Raw genomic sequence first — 17,446 nt, 5'->3', positions numbered from 1 at the left:
CATGTAATTCCACTCAGAATGGGAAAATTCATTAACAGAGCACATTAAGGATTGCAATGACCTAGAGAAGACAAAACTGGAGTCATTTTTAATAGCCTATTTTGACTAATGAAAAAGTTTTGGAAATAATGAGGGTTGCACCATATTTTGAACGTAATTAATACCATCAAACTGCATTTTTTAAATGTTTACAATGGAAAATTTACTCTTAAATGTATCTTATGCAATATATCACAGTTTCAAATTAATGTAACATGCCCCAAATAATTGAACTATACATTTTAATCTAGTGAATTGTATGATCTGTAAATTATATCTCAATAAACTGTTAAAAGCCTACAAGAAGAAAACATTGGATGTTTTTATACACTGAGCAGTGGAAAAAAACTCTTAGCTATCTCTCAAAATCTAGAAACAAAGGGAAAAATGACTAATGTAACTACAAAAAGATATGTACAAAAATGATAAATAAAGTCAAATAACAAATGGAGAACTGAGAAAAAACTTCCCAATAATTTTCACATATAGCAGGCTTCTAAATGAGGAGTAAAAAAGATCTACAGTCTTCCTGGCAAAACATGGACAGTTCATAGGAAAAACAAATCCAAAGACATTTAGGCATGGGGAAAATATGCTCAACCCTAGTCCTCAGGAAAGAAATTCAAATTAAATCCATTGAGTGATCCCATTTCTCATCTACAAGATTAGCAAAAGTCTGGAAATTTTACAATATTCCATTGGATTGTGAATAGTATCAAAGCCCCTTTCGTTCTTTGCTACTGCAAGTATAAAATAACATAAATCCCATAGATTAGTTCATATGAATCTTGAAAACTTAAAAAAAAAACTGTTCTGCTGGGCCCAACGCAGTGGCCTAGCGGCTAAAGTCCTTGCCTTAAATGCGCCAGGATCCCATATGGGTGCCGGTTTTAATCCCAGCAGCCCCACTTTTCATCCAACTCCCTGCTTGTGGCCTGAGAAAGCAGTCAAGGATGGCCCAAAGCCTTGGTACCCTGCACCCACATGGGAGACCCAGAAGAAGCTCCTGGCTCCTGGCTTCGGATTGACTCAGCTCCAGCCATTGTGGCCACTTGGGGTGTGAATCATCGGACAGAGGATCTTCCTCTGTGTCTCTCCTCCTCTCTGTATATCTGACTTTCCAATAAAAATATTTTTTTTTACAAAAAAAGACTTATGCTAAAATTCAACTGAAAATAACATTATGAACTCATTCGTATATTTTATAGACTAAGCATGTGCTTCCCACCTTTGTCACGAATGCCTCTATGTGGAGGTAGCAGCACACAAGAGCAGTCTGCAGATGCCATTTCCCATAGAGAGAAATGAGGATTGCTTGAGGAACTGACGGGGCATAAAACGTACAACACAAACCTGCCACTCCTTGATATGCCTGGGAGGAAGAAAGCAGCCAAAGTCTACCTGGAATCACTCAAAGGACGAGGAGCCAACTGGAAGTAGCTTCCCTAACCTAAGACCAAACCATTGGAGCACAACAAAAAAATGCAGGCTGATGTGGAACTGAGCCGGACCCCACACTGGCTGACACACAGGAGTCAGGTTGGAGTCACCCTGGCAAGGTTTCTTTGGGGACCCTCCCCCAACTGAATCACAGGACTCAGAACTCCAACCACGATGAAAATCACGGATATGTAGACTGATCGTGGAGTTCTTGTGTCAGAAATGGGTCTCCATGGTTGGACTGAATGGTGGACCGCATGCACAGATGCTCATGGGGAAAGCAACACCCCCCATGAAGCAACAACTACTTGAGGCCTGTGGAGGACGTCTAGTACAATGGAGGTCAGAACTAACTGTACAGCTCTCCTGGACAGGTATCTGGGCAAATCGAAACTGTAAGTTGGACTATGTCAGCCAATGGACCTTGGAAGGATTCCCTAAACCCTAGAGTAACGAAATCAACAGCATCGCAAAACTATCAAAACCACTCAACCTCCCACATGCTCCACATCAGGGACCCTGGGATGATATCATGTGGTCTTCCCCTAGTTAGGGGGACTGACACAGTTGGGTTACTGGGAGCCATCCTCTCCCCTTCTCTCTCCACTTTCCACAGATACCAAAAGAAAAGAGATTGGAGGCAGTTGTCTCATCCACTTTCCCTCATTGCTCAACCCTCCCCACCCTAATTGGTGGTCCACATGGGCATGCATTTCTCTAACATCATCAAAACAAAAATGAATTTTTTATTATTATTATTTTGAAGGCATATATATATTTATATAGTTTGAAGGCATTTACAGGGGTCAAAAGAGAGAGAGATCTTCCATCTTCCAATTCCCTAAATGCTTGCAACAGCTGGGGCTGGGCCAGACCAAAGCCAGGAGCCTGGAACTCCATCCAGGTCTCCCTTGTAAATGCAGGAGCCCAGGCACAAGGGCTGACTTCTGCTGTTTTCCAAAGCACATAAGCAAGGATGTGGATCAGAAGTGAACCCACCAAGTCTCAAACTGATGCCCATGTGGGATGCCAGCCTTGTAGGTGGCAGCTTAGCCAGCTGTGCCAACAACACAGACAGTAATATACGTATTTTGACATGCAATTATAATAAAAGAAAATTGACATTTGAAGTGCTTATTGAAAACCTGATTGCATTATTTTCTCTAATGCTTCTCTCTTCTTTGCCTTCTCAGCCTTCTTTGTCTTTCCCACTCTTTTTCTTTTTCTTTTTTTAATTTATTTTATTTTATTAAAGATTTATTTTATTTCTATCACAAAGTCAGACATACAGAGAGGAGGAGAGACAGAAAGATCCTCCATCCGATGATTCACTCCCAAGTGACCGCAACGGCAGGTGTTGTGCTGATCTAAAGCCAGGAGCCAGGAACCTCTTCCAGGTCTCCCACACAGGTGCAGGAACCTAAAGCCCTGGGCTGTCCTCGAGCGCTTTCCCAGGCCACAAGCAGGGAGCTGGATGGGAAATGGAGCTGCCGGGACTAGAACTGGCGCCCATATGGGATCCTGGCGCATTCAAGGTGAGGACTTCAGCTGCTAGGGCACGCCGCCGGGCCCAAGATTTATTTTATTTTTATTGCAAAGTCAGATATACAGAAAGGATGAGAGACAGAGAGGAAGATCTTCCGTCCGACGATTCATTCCCCCAAGTGAGCGCAACAGCCAGTGCTGTACCAATCCAAAGCCAGGAGCCAGGAACTTCTTCCGGGTCTCCCACATGGGTGCAGGGTCCTAAGGCCTTGGGCCATCCTCGACTACTTTCCCAGGCCACAAGCAAGGAGCTGGATGGGAAGTGGAGCAGCCGGGATTAGAACCTGCAACCTTATGGGATCCTGGTGCTTTCAAGGTGAGGACTTTAGCCACTAGGTCACTACACTGGCCCTCCCACTCTTTTTCATTCATTACTTCTGCATCCCCTTTCCTCACATAACACTGCAAGCAGCTTGAAACCCTGAGGAGCTGGCAGCTAAGGTGGCAGGGTTACCCCATCAGCATCCAGGTTGCACACCACAAAGACCAAAAGAAAGGAGAATCGTTTGTGTCATAAGTTAATTTAGAAACAATGCATATGTGAGCTTCACAGCTGCAGGCAATCTGGCTGAGTTCTGGAACAGTTGCAAAGAGCCTACATTGTAAACCCTCATCAGTTCTCATGGACTCCACCTACAAACATTCTCACTCATGAACACTTGAGGCACCAGTTGCAATCTTTTCACCACATTCTGAGCATCTCTTTGTATTCGCTGACTATTTTTACAACAATCCTCTCTAACAAACAATAAAAATCTAAGTGGCATAAGAACCATATCTGGGTTGATCGGAATGTGGCAGAATGAGGCTGGATTTGGCAGGGTTAGGCTCCAAGTCACAGGTTAGCACCCTACTCTTCTTCCTTGATCTCTATCAGCACTCTAAAACTTTCTTAGTTCTTCTCAAAGACAGGAACAGAAAGGGTAAGCCCAGATGCACAAGCATATCTCAATCTCCCATTCACATCATGTCCCATTGGTCCAAGCAAGCCACTAGACTGAGTCTAAAGTCCAGGACAGAGAGGTATGCCCCACTTACCACAAGGTTGTATCAAGGACGTGATGGGTGTGAATTGGGGCAGGATACAGAAGAGTAACAGAGACAAATCATCCAATCTAACGGAGCTTCGTGCTGCTTCTCTTGCTCACTTGCTTATTCTTGGTTACATGAGCTCTTTCTGAATTTGTTTCTTCACCCAGGAGGTGGCCAAAAGGCTGCACCTGAAGAATGATGCACTCTGCCTGCTCAGGCTCTGGAAATTTCTCTAGGGTGGAGCTATTCAAGCTGCACTATACCACGCTGCATAAAATTTAAATTCAGCCCCAGAAATCCCGAGGGCAGGAACGTGGTAGCACCCCAGGGAGGGTATCACCAGTTTTCTTTCCAAGGTTCTGAAAGGCCTGGTGAAAGTCAGTCCATCCTTGATTTAGGTTCCTCATGGTGCATAGGCCAGTGCCTGTTTCAACAGATGCTTTACAAATATGTGCAATTTAAGATCAGTTTCATTTTTTTGTAACAAGAAAACTTCTATTTTAGAGATATTTTTATTAGTATTTGGCATGCATCCCTCTTGTAACATGCCTTTTTATTCTTTAGCAAGCAACAAATACGTTTCAGACACTGCAAATCTTTCAACCACTAATTTCTTTTCTATGTATGTAATATTACCCTTGAAGTGCGGTTGTGGGAGAAGTTGGAGAATTTTTGGTGCTTGGCAAGAAAAGTCAAGTGCTCGTGGACTCCCTGGCCACTAGTTTCCACTACCACTGAGAGCAGCTAATAAATGATGGAGGACAGCCATTTTTCCTTTTTGGGAAAGTCTGGGTCAGGAAATCATGAATTAACGCAATTATTTCCCAGACATTACAGGGTAAATCTAAAGAGGCAAACATTTCTTTGTCTTATGCAATATTTTAATGATCTAATTCTCTAACCCCAAAGTCTGTTTTAAAGGGAAACATAGCTAGTAGAATGGTGATCACCAGGGGTTGGAGGCTGGGGGGAGTGGGACGTTCTTGTTTAATTGGGATAGTGCTTACTTATATATTTCTTACATGAAAGCTGTTCTGGAGGTGGATGGTTGCAATGCTCATATTTGGGCAGACTGAAAGGAATGCAGCAGGAAAACACCCACTTATGTAATGGGAAATCACTCTAGGCAAAGGAAATCAGAAGTACAAATGAGACTCTTCAAGGACTGATAGAGATCACAGGGACCTGAGTGGAGTGCTCTGGGAGGATGGGCAAAGATGAAATCCCACTCTGTATTAGGGGAAGGGAGGGAAATTGTGTCGGGTCATTGTAAGCACTTTGGCTTTTGCTCTGAAGCTTTGGCAATGTCTCAGCAAAAGATGACACGATTTGACTCATGCGTTCAAAGGATTTACTTCTGGTAACTGAGCTAGCAATAGACTGTCCAGGGATAAGAGTGGAGAAGCAAAGAGTACAAGAGGCACAAGCAACGACTTAATGGTAGATGTAACCATGTGGTAAGAGGAAAGAGAATGGTAGAACGTGATCAGACTCTGTGTATACTTTGAAGGCAGAACAAACAAGAGTCCCTGAATGGTAAGAGACACATTGTGCAGCAAAGGACCTGATACGATTGCTTGAAGGGTGAATCATCACCTTGCATGCAAGAGGAAGAATCCTCACTTTGCATGTGCCAGGATCCCATGGTTCATGTCCCAGCTGCTCCTCTTCCCTTCCAACACCCTGTTTGTGGCCTGGAAAAGCAGTCAAGGATGGGCCAAATCCTTGGGACCCTGCACCTGTGTGGGAGACTGGAAGAAGTTCCTGGCTCCTGGCTTTGGGTCAGCCCAGTTCTGGCCATTGCAGCCACCTGGGGAGTGAACCAGTGGACAGAAGATCTTTCTGTCTGTCTCTCATTCTCTCTGTAAATCTGAGTGTTCAATAAAAATAAAATAAAGTATTTTTTTTTAAATGCACCTAACGGAGTCGTGGAGTGGTATGAGCATCTGGGAACATGGAGATGGCACTAACAGACAAAGCTAGGGGAAAAATCATGCTTGAACATCGCTGCGGAGCAATCAAATCCTCCCAGTCCTATCTCTTGTTCTAGAAGCTACTGCTTACTCATGGAATATTGTACCTCATGCCTTAGCAAACAATACCTACAAATCCCAGCCCTCCACACACAGATGCGACCACCAGTCTGAAGTGAAACCTTGACCAACAGCAGACGCAAGCCATGAGTCAATTGTCTCCTCTTACCCACTCTAGTGCGAAGGTCTGAGGCACATTTTCAGAAGCTGCTGCAACACCGGTCAACCAATTACGGCAGTGTTCAGCTCAACAAGCCTTGAGTTGTATGAATTTTGTTTCTCAACATAAGCTCCACTGCTGGTGGTAGACAACAAAGGGTAATAACCCCTGGCATGCAATGGTACCACACTTACTAAGACTCAACAATGGTGCTTTGGAAAGTTCAGGCAGAAAGAGAAGCATTGGGCTATGAGGTGGGTATGTATTTGAGCACTATTGAAGTAATTAGACTGGACTAATTTCTGTTAACCGGCTTGGATAGCCTTAGAAAAGGAAAGAACAGGTTCAGTCATCCAACTCTCAAATCAGGCCACGATAATGAAGTCAGAGAAATCCTAGAGCAGTGTGACCACCGAGCGGACTGTGCTGTTAATTGGCCCAGGATCTAATCCTAAGGGTGGCCCAGGATCTAATCATAAGGGTGGCAGAACTGCGAGTGTCCAAATGCGCAATCTTGAAACAATGTTATGGGGTGCAGCCAGTGATAGTTGGGCAAATGAAATTTGGCTGGGTCCCCTATCCTCTGTCCTGAAGGTGGGTCCTAACAGCAATGGAATGATAATTCAATCCTCAACCACTTCCCCCATGTCCTAATTTAGCCAGGATATTGGATACAGACAAGTCCAATTAGTCTATGCATTTTCAGCTACAAGCCCAGTTCCTGTTCCTGCCCATCCCACTGAGCGCCAATTAACTCCTTAACTCACAACACTTAGGTGTTCGCTTCTGCCCACCTGTGACTCACCTGTCAACTGAGAGGGGATGTTATTGCATTGTCGTGTAACCACACCCCTCACAAGCCCCTTTAAAAGGCCCAGGAAGCAGGGGCTCTGGTGGGTTCTTTCTTTCTCTCTTTCTTTCTGGCCAGGTGCTTCCATTATGCTAGTACCTCGATTCTTCGCTGACGCAGAACAGGTGATCCCATGAGCATGGTCCCTGTGTACTGCTTAGATAGAGCAATGGTTATAATAATGTTGTTTCTGGTTTGTGTGCTGTCAGGAGTTCCAGGAGGGGTGAGGCCTAGCAGTAGTGGAATGTGGGCAGAGAAGCCAGGGAAAGGTGAATGTCTTCAGCTTTGGAAGTGTGTCCAAGTTCTTTGTAAGTGTGTCCCGGTTATTCGTTGCATGTCTCTTAGGATAACTTTTATTGTTGGGAAAGCTGGGACACAGGTCTTCAGCTTAATGGATGGACTTAAGGATAGTGACCATTTGCTCCTTTTGGATTATGATTGGTTGGATTATGATTGGTTGCATTGCTGTATGGACTTGTGATTTGTTATTGTGCTCTGTATCACCAAACTTGGTTAATAGAGACTCCTTAATAAACCTTAGACATGTCTGGTGTGATCTCACTCGCACCCGCAACAACCTCATCTCTGTCAAAGGCAGGGCTCTGAGAGGGAAATAATGGAGCCAGGAGATCTAAAATGGAGACATTTGTGCGGGCCTTACAAGCTTACATTCCCAAATTATTTGTTCACTCAATGTGCAGCCTCACTGGTCTGGAAACAATACAAAAATGTGCTTAGAGCAAATCCCTCCTGATAGAACCGTGTTTTCTTCAATATGCATCCCTGTTGCCACTATCCCCATGGCCTCAAGCCCATAACCAGAGCCAGATCTCAGCACAACTCAAGTAGCAAATTGCAGTCCAGGGAGAATTGGACATTAGTGATATTTGTAGATGGATAATTATTTATGTGGAAGGTGGGGGAGGCTGTCCTGTGTATTATAATTTGTTGGGCAGCATCTCCAGCACCACCCACTATATGCCAACACAACTCTCCCTGTAATGACAACAAAAACATCTCCATTGTCAAATGTCCCCTAGGGGTAAAAATCATTCCCATTTGCGAATCAGTAAACTAGACTAACACAAGGAACTACAAAGTGGGCTTACACCTACCAACATGAACAGTGACTGAAAATCAATATTTACAGAGTTAGAATAGGGACATTAAATTATAAGACTGGATAGGGGAAATTTCATCCATGAGTTTATTTGCTAATGCTACTGATTTAACATTCTGGCAAGGACACCTGGAAGAAGTCCTAATGCCTAGCCTTGGTGACTCCTTGAAGCTTGGACATGATGATGCTAAATGCTTTGTGAGGTTGAGGTGCCAGAACAATCCTGAGCGAGTATTAAGAAAGGAATCAGAAAGCTTAAGGCAGCAGGAATGTCAGAATAAATTCATTATGTGAGAATGAAGAACCACTAGTATATCGTTTCCCAGAAGGAGGGAGGCTGGGATGAACTTACTGTGAAACCAAAGTACCTATACTAGGAGATGTTGCACAGAAGGTCTGGGGTTGCCCTAACGCTCAGGCCTTTTGTTCCCACAGGTCAACTGGTGTCAGTGATGGATAAGTGCACTGTGTGAACTCTCTAAAGAGCTCCAGTAGGAGAGCTTCAGCTTGCTGCTCCGCAAGGCAAGGCCTTCGCTTGAGTAAACCCAACCGGGCTGGTCCCAGCTCCACTGACACCTAAGGCCACAAGTGCAGAGACAATCTACTGAAACATGAAAGTGACAGGGTCAAGGTCGAGGAAGTCCAGAAAGCTCAGCTTCCAACGATGCTTCCTGATCTTGCTCCTGTGGCCTCTTGTTCTCAATGACTATGAAACAATAAAATGTGTGATGCTGACTCACAGAGGAGTTGACACTCCCTGTCAGTGAGAGGGCAAAACTGGACTGCTGCTGCCTGGTAACTACTCAGTAGTGCTCGGCAGTACAGTGGCTCTGTGTGGGACTCTCCATGTGGAAGAGCTTAGAGAAGCCTACTGTCTTACTCACTTTAGCTAGAGGGCGTGATGGCCGGAGACACAAATATTTATGGCCTCCTGGCTTTGCCTTTCTTGACTATAACACTCAAGGTCACCAGAACCACAGCATTCTTGATCAACATGACCTCCATCAAGGAACCCATTTTTTTTAAAAACATTTATTTATTTTGTACTGAAAAGGCAGATTTACAGAGATAAGGAGAGACAGAAAGAGCTTTCATACACTGGTTCACTCCCCATGTGGCCAGAGTGGTCAGAGCTGAGTTGATCCGACGCCAGGAGCCCAGAGCCTCTTCTGGGTCTCTCACACAGGTGCAGGGTCCCAAGGCTTTGGGCTTTCCCAGGCCACAGGCAGGGAGCTGGATGGGAAGTGGAGCAGCCAGGATATGAACCAGCAACCATATGGGATCCTGACAGGTGCAATGCCACTAAGCTATTATGCTAGGCTTAAGGAACCTGTTTTGTAGCCCAAAAAGAAGTGTGACTTTATAATGGGACCTCAAACATTCATGGAAAAGTACAATGAAATAGAATTTTTAAATGTATGAATTTTGTTTCTCAACATAAGCTCCACCAAGTTTCAAGACATATTTTGTAAGTGAAGAAACCAGCAATTTAAGAAATCCCTAAAGAGCTGAGGGTCCTGAGACTGTAACCATGATGATACAGCCCAATGCAGGCCTAAATCAGAGCGCCAGTTCAAATCCCAGCTGCTCCAGCACCTTACTAATGTACCTGAGCAGGCAGCAGAAGATGGCTCAAGTACCTACGGATGGAATGCCTGGCTCCTGGCATCAGCCTGGCCCAGCCCCAATGGTTGCAGCCATTTAGGGAGTAAACCAGAAAATGGAGAACGGAAACTTTTTTTCTTTTCCTTTCCCCTCTCTCTTTGTCACTCTGCCTTTCACATAAATTAATACGTTTTAAAAAGAAATCAGCCTGGGTTGGGACCAGCCATTATCCCTGCTTCCAAGCTTACTACGTGGTCCTTCTGTTACGACAGGATGTTTCCTGGTTTTTATACCAAATTCTTTCTCACATGTGAGATAAAAATTTAGAGGTATAAATAGAATGCAAAAATGAGAGCAGTATTTCAAAGAGACAGAGAGTGAGCATAGATTCATGCGTAAGCTGGTGCCCTAAGCTAATGTGCACATTGGTGGAGCCTTGGCAGTGTTTAGCGTGTATGAAGCTTGCTGGTATCTACACGTGGAGTTTAGTTTCCACGTGTTCATCACGGCATCTCTTCCTTCAGGTCCCGGATGCATCATGGGAAAGTGGACTACTGAATTGACATGCAAGAGGGTGGAGTCACGGTGCAGGGCTGCCAAGATAGAAACCGTGGGGATATCTCCCAGCTCCCTTTTCCCTACACGACTTCTTGTCTAGCTTCCCTATAGTACTCTACTGCACATCTATTCCACCACCTTCAGCAGACACGAAGGCAATGAGGTCGCCTGATCTGATAATTAAACCGTCAAAACAAACCTCTTTCCTTGGTAAGTAGCTTGTTTTGCGTCTTCCATTAGTAACAAAAAGCTGACAAATACAGGCAGGAACAAAATTAAATTCTTCCTCACAAATTGATGTGGATAATCTGCCTCATTTCAGACACATTATTGCACCCTGTCTTAAAATGATTTGTTCATTTGTACATGTAGACAAAGGAACCGCTGAGCTAGAGCCAGCCCGATTGATTCATTTGTAAGCTGCTTATTTCTTTAGGGATGTTCCCATGAACTTTCATAAAGTATCAATGATCTCGTCATTCTTCTAAGCATCTCCACAAACTAAATACTTGTTTCAGTTTCAAGTTAGTAGAATTTCTGTGGTTCTGGAAGGGAAATTTTCAAATTGATGTCTTCACCTTGATACCCCAAACTAGGTGCTGTTCAAGCATTTTATGAAAATTTAGTAGAAGTTTATTTTGGTGCAAGTAAGTCTGAAATCCATGCATATGCTTTTTTATTGGAAAGTCAGATATACAGAGAGGAGGAGAAACATAGAGGAAGATCTTCCATCCATTGAGTCACTCCCCAAGCAGCCGCAACGGCTGGAACTGAAACAAATCTGAAGTCAGAAACCAGGAGTTTCTTCCAGGTCTCCCACATGGGTGCAGGGTCCCAAGGCCTTGGGCCATGCTCTGCTGCTTTCCCAGGCCGCAAGCAGGGAGCTGGATGGGGAGTGGAGCTGCTGGGATACAAACCAGCACCCATGTGGGATCCCAGCCTATGCTAAGCGGGGATTTAGCCATTAGGTTACCACATCGGGTCCCGCATATAAATATTTTTATGCTGTAACCTTTCCATAAGCTTTTGGGAGATCCTTTGCATACTCATAGAAAAGGAATCCACCAACATTGCTGTTTTCCCTACCACCCACTTGTAGCTGGCATTATAAAATGGTGGTATGGCCTGTGAGAGCCACATCTAATATGTGTTTTTCTATGGACCGCAGTAAATGCGCTGAACCAACCAATCAATAGTGCTTCCATCAGCTGAAGACATAAATGTAGAAATAGGGATATTGGGGCCTCCTTGTGGCATAGTAGGTTAAGCGTCTGCCTGCGGCACTGGCATCCCATAACGACACCAGTGTCCCATAAATGCATTGTCCTGGCTGCTCCATGTCTAATCCATTTCCCCCTTATGGCATAAAAAAGCAGAGGAGGATGGATCAAGTTCTTGGTCCCCAGCACCCGCACTCACGTGGGAAACCTGGAAGAAACTCCTGACTCCTCGCTTTGGATCAGCTCAACTCTGGTGTTGTGGTCATTTGGGAAGTGAACTGGTAGAGAGAGAGAAAGAGAGAGAGAGAAGAAGAAGAAGAAGAAAGAAAGCAAGCAAGCTTTAAAAAAAGGGGGGGGGGAATGTTAGCAGAATTGGTCTCTCTTATGTCACTCCCAGCAACCTAACGGTTGCCCAGGTTTTGGTGGGAGTGCTTCCACCAAGACATAAAAAGTGCACTGACCTTGACATTTCCTGCCACCTGTTTGCATTGGCCTTCTCATGGTACAAGCAGAGAGTTAATATACCAGTGGAAGAAATCAGCTAGCATGAACAAAAGGGCCTGGGGATTTTGCTACAAAGTAGCAGTAGGGAGAAAAATATCTGGACTCCCAGGAACTCACTGGAGCTTATCTTGGCAATTCTGGACCCACAGATAAAATCAATAGGCAAGGACAGCAACCACAGCCCAACCAGAGCTAGGAAAATAGAGGCTGGAGGGCTGCTTTAATCTCACTGCAGAAACAAACTAAACCTTTCTGGGCGACTTGATCAGGAATGAATGTTCTGATGGACAATGGAGGAGGGAATTAATGAATATGAGTGTGAGCTTGGCAGCATGCAGTGGCAGGAACTATAGCTTTCTCCAGTAGCTCGCTGTTCACTCCTTGCCAAGACCATGACCGACCACTGCCTTGAAGGGACACATGCTATGAAGGACTGGATCAGGGAGAGGACTGCAATGAGTGTCCCTCCATAACCCTTCCGAATCTCTTCAGCCCCGCTGTCTGAGCACTGCTCTAGCAACTTCTGCTGAGCGTGCTATGTCACGCTGTGGGCCAGTGGAAGGCCACAGTCCTTTCTTCTCACTCTGTGCCCTAGCATGTCTTTGCCATGGCAGTCAGCAAGGAGTTCACAGCTCTACCAGCTGGGACTGCCCACTTCGTGGTGCCCAGGAGCTCGAGAGGGAGCTGGAGTCCACACCTAAGTGATGCCTCCATTCTTGCCCTCAGTGGACAGTTCAGAAAATGGTTCCCCGAAACTTCATAGGAGGCCCCAAAAGGATTGAGGACGTTTTCAAATAAAGTGATGTCCAATCCTGCCACGTGTGCTGAGGTTGCCTTTTCACTTTTCTTGTTTCACTTCCTCTCCTTCTTCTTTGCTTATACTCCCTGGGATCAAATTCCTAAATCAACTAACTGCTGCAGATAAACCTCGTTTTGAGCGGGGAAGTCGGGAGGAGGATTGAAGTCGGCGGCATGTGTGAGTAGGTTTGAGATGCCTGTGAGACATGCGCATGAAAATAGTGCAGGTTTCTGAAATACTTATTTCCCAACTCAGCCACGCTAACATCCTCTACGACCGTCACTCAGCCTTGCAGGCGCATCAGCGTCAACAGGTGCTGATTCTGATTGAGTGACCTGAAATGAGCCACACAGACTGCATTCCCTGAAAAAAGCCCCAGATGATGCCCACGCAGCCGGCCCGTGGACCGCACTGTGAGTACCAAGCTCATAATGCCTCGGTTCTCACCCCCATTAGATTAGCATATTGGACGCGTCTAGGAAGACGTATTCAAAGGATCCATGTCTGGATCCTATCCTTTAGAGATCTATGCTTTAATTCATTTCAATCTCCACGGCTTAAGCAGCAAGGATCTAAAGTCAACAGTTTCAGATGTAAGCGAATTGCTGCGAATGAACAGCTCTTCTACAATACAACATCAAATGTCTCCGGAAGGTTGAAGTCCCGCCCTTCCAAACAGGCCCCGCCCCTATCGTGGGCGCCCCTCCCACACTCGCGTCCGCCTTCATCCTTTGACTTCTCTTTCCGCCTCTAAACACCAACTTCCGGCGCAGTTTGTCACGTGCCCGGATATGGGAAGCGATAGGGGCAAGGCCGCTTCCAGTTCCCCGGCGACTTAAGGCGCACAGTCAGGATCCGTTGCGTGTTCGTCCCGGAGGACCCGCCTCGGCGCGGCTGGGCTCGGTCTTGCGGTAAGCCTCGGGCCGTGCCGGCGGAGGTCAGGCCTCCCGCCTGGCCGTCAGGGGGCCCGGCGGCCGTGAGCGGGAGGGCGGTCCTCCCTGGGGCGTCGGCCCGGAGAGGGGGCGTGGCGTGCCCCTTTGCACGTCTTTTTTCCCTAACAGCGTGCGGGGCCCGGCCCTCGCGGGAGTTCAGGGGGTGGCTGTTGGTCACGCAGGGGCAGGGGTCCCCCTTTAGCTCAGTAAGCAGGGCGGTCAGGCGCGGGTGCCTGGACCAAGTGACCTCCGGCGCTGGGAGGACTTCAGCATTTGCCGAATGAATGCAGGGCCGCCTGCGGCTTGTGATGCCCAGCCGCCTTACAAGGTGCACCCTGTCTCCGGTGTTACCACCTGCCGCCAGAGAGTCGCGTGGCCGCTGTCAGGCGTTCTTAGACCTCAGCTCAGCTTAGCTTAGCTCAGGACGGATCTGCTGAGGATTTACAGTCTTGTCCAGCGTGCCTCTCGGCCTCCTCTCTGAGAGCGCTTTGGAGATCCAGAAGCTTGAATCACGAGGCAGTAGCAAGGTGTTACAGTAGGCTATGCAAAGGTACGAGAGAGGTCGGTGTGGAATAAGATGATTATGGAGTCAGCCTCATGTAGAACCATGTGGTGTGGTTGGCGTCTGGTTAGGGAGGAGATGGTGTCTCGCGCATGGAGACATTCCCACACAAAGATTTCAAGCCCAGCATGAACCGAGTACTTCTGAGTGGGTGGTGTGTGCTTGGGAACCCCAGGATGATGCTACACAAGAGCGGGGTGTGAGGGGTTCCCCATTTTGGGGTCGTGGGGGTTATTCTGAGTTCTGCATGCTTGCGAAGAGATAGCCGGGGGGCACAGTGGTAAACAGAGAAGCTGGTTGATTCTGGGTTCCCGTGGACATCATGGGAACATGTGCAGATGCAGGGAAATCACAGGACGTGCCAACAGGTTTCCTGTGATCTTTCTGGGACATTTTGAACCTAGGTGTCTGCAAGGTGGAAGGGAAGGGCCTTGGAGAAACTAGAGCTGTTTTAGTGTTGCATGCCCTTATGCTGTGTATTAAATGGCTGCAGAGGTGTTAACTCGTCTGCGGAGTTCTAGGAACACGAAGTCTGTAGGTGCTGTACCTACAAGGGGAAGTGCTGGAGACAGGAGGGAAGGGGTGGGGAAGTACTGTGTCAGCGAAGAGGTGGCCCTGCAGCAGGATCTTGAGGGGTGAGTTGAGGACAGAATTCCTGGAAAAGGAAGTTTCAGGGACAGAAAACGCAAACAGCAGAGTCGGCCAGACATAGGGTGGAGTAGACCTCCTAACATAAAGTCAGGGCCCTGGCTGGGTTCCAGAGATTGGCATATGGATACTTTGTATTAGGTAGGATGGAGATCAGGATGAGTGAAGCCTTGGAGAGTTAGAAGAGAAGGAACTGGGGAGACTTGTAGTTCAAGGATGCCCTCTTCTCTGCAGAGAAGGCGGGGAAGTCGTTTGCAGAGAGGAAAGGGGTTGACAACAATTACATCGTGGATGAAGGAGGGAATGAGGATTGGCCATGGTCGTGATGGGAATTGAAGGACTCTAGAATTGCCAAGCAGCATTCCCAGTGCAGTTCTAGCTGGATCTATAGGAAATGGATGTAGTGCAAGACGCATCTCACAGCTTAAGAGAAGTGGAGAGGAAAAAATGTAGGTTTATCACGGTTCCACAAGATGAGCCACCTTGCTGATAGGGTGAAATCATGAGATGGTGTGGGTACAGTGACTGCACAGTGGTTCAGAGACCAGAAGGCTGACAGGAAGGAGGGGAGGCTGGGATGAGCTTAAAGAGCACTTGAAATGCAGGGATGTCATTTTTTTTTTTTTTAAGATTTATTCATTTTATTACAGCCAGATATACACAGAGGAGGAGAGACAGAGAGGAAGATCCTCCGTCCGATGATTCACTCCCCAAGTGAGCTGCAACGGCCGGTGCGCGCCGAACCTGGAACCTCTTCCGGGTCTCCCACGCGGGTGCAGTGTCCCAATGCACTGGGCCGTCCTCAGCTGCTTTCCCAGGCCACAAGCAGGGAGCTGGATGGGAAGTGGAGCTGCCGGGATTAGAACCGGCGCCCATATGGAATCCCGATGTATTCAAGGCGAGGACTTTAGCCACTAGGCCATGCTGCCGGGCCCCAGGGCTGTCATTTTTGTGAGTCATGTTTTGTGGTTGGATCAGAGAGAGTTTTCATAGGAAAAAACCATAGGGAAGATCTAGTTTATGGAAGTGTCATTGTGTTATAAAAGTGCATTCTGAATCATTTATTTAAAACTCACAATTTCTTCATCTTCCCATGGAAACAAATGGTGTCATTAGCAAAAGCAAATGTCCTAGACTAGCTCACATTTGCATTGGAAAAGCCCACATCTGTACAGGCGTGTCCCCTGTATGTGAAAAGTACAGTTGAGAGGATTGTAAAGGATATTTTAACTCATTGCTGTTTGAAAAAGACATTGAATTCAATGTTTTCAAAAGGGGGGGACCTAAGTGGCAGACTATTATTGCTACAGCTTTTAAAATTCATCCTTTTCAAATATAAAATTCCACTTTTTTTTTTTTTTTTTTTTTTTTTAGTATATTTGTGAGATTTGCCCTTTGAGCCATCATGGTGTCTGGGGCGAGGACATACTGTCACCCAGGAAGCCTTGTCATGCCTGTTGGCATCGTCCCTCCATCCCTCCGCGCTCTCACCACCACTGCTGTGCCTATCAGTTCTCCTAGTCTGGATATTTCCTACAAGAGGAACTCTGCCTCGTGGTCTTTTATGCTTGGCTGCTTGTACTTACTGTAATGTTCTTAGGATCTGTGAATTCCATGACTGCTGATTCAGATGTCCACAGATTGAAAATATTGGGAAAAAAGTATTGCAGCCGTACCACAGGTGCATACATTCTCGTTGTCATGGTTGTCTAAACAATATAGGATAACTGCTATTTACATAACGTTTGCATTCGTTGTTAAGATTGTAAATGACCTAGGTGCCAGCATTGCAGCCCAGAGGGCGTGGCCACCACTTGCTACGCGAGCGTCCCATATTGGAGTACTTGGTCAGGTCCCAGCTGCTGCACATCCAGTCCAGCTTCCTGGTAACATGTGTGGGAATGCATGGGTGCTTGGGCCATCTGCGGCCATGTGGGACACCACAGTGGAGTTTCTGCTCCTGACTTCTGCCTGGCCCAAGCCTATCTGTTGGGGGAGTAAACCAGAGTGTGAATTATATGCAGATAAAAAGACATGTCATTTTATATGAGGGACTTGAGTGTCGATGACCTTGGTTATCTGCTGGGGTCTGTAACCAATCCTTTGCCCATGCTGAGGAATAGATGTGGTGCCCCTGTAAACACGCATGTACAAGTTTTTCCATGTACATGTGGTGTTAATTCTCTTGGGAGTGGAACTGAAGGCCCATATATTAACATGTTTTGCTTCTTAAGGAACCACCAAGCTGTTTGTTTATTGAGAGGCAGAGAGACAAAAAGGGAACTCCCATCTGGGTTACTACCCTCCTGCCTGTAGTGGCCTCAGAGTAGGGGGGTGCAGGGTGGTGAAGCAGGACCCCCAGCCAGGTTTCCCAGGGGGCTGTCAGGAACCCAGCTCCT

The sequence above is a fragment of the Ochotona princeps genome, chromosome 7, assembly GCF_030435755.1.
Source record: "Ochotona princeps isolate mOchPri1 chromosome 7, mOchPri1.hap1, whole genome shotgun sequence".
NCBI classification, from domain to species: domain Eukaryota; kingdom Metazoa; phylum Chordata; class Mammalia; order Lagomorpha; family Ochotonidae; genus Ochotona; species Ochotona princeps.
The sequence above is the reverse complement of the archived record's forward strand: the minus strand, read 5'-3'. Positions refer to the sequence as shown.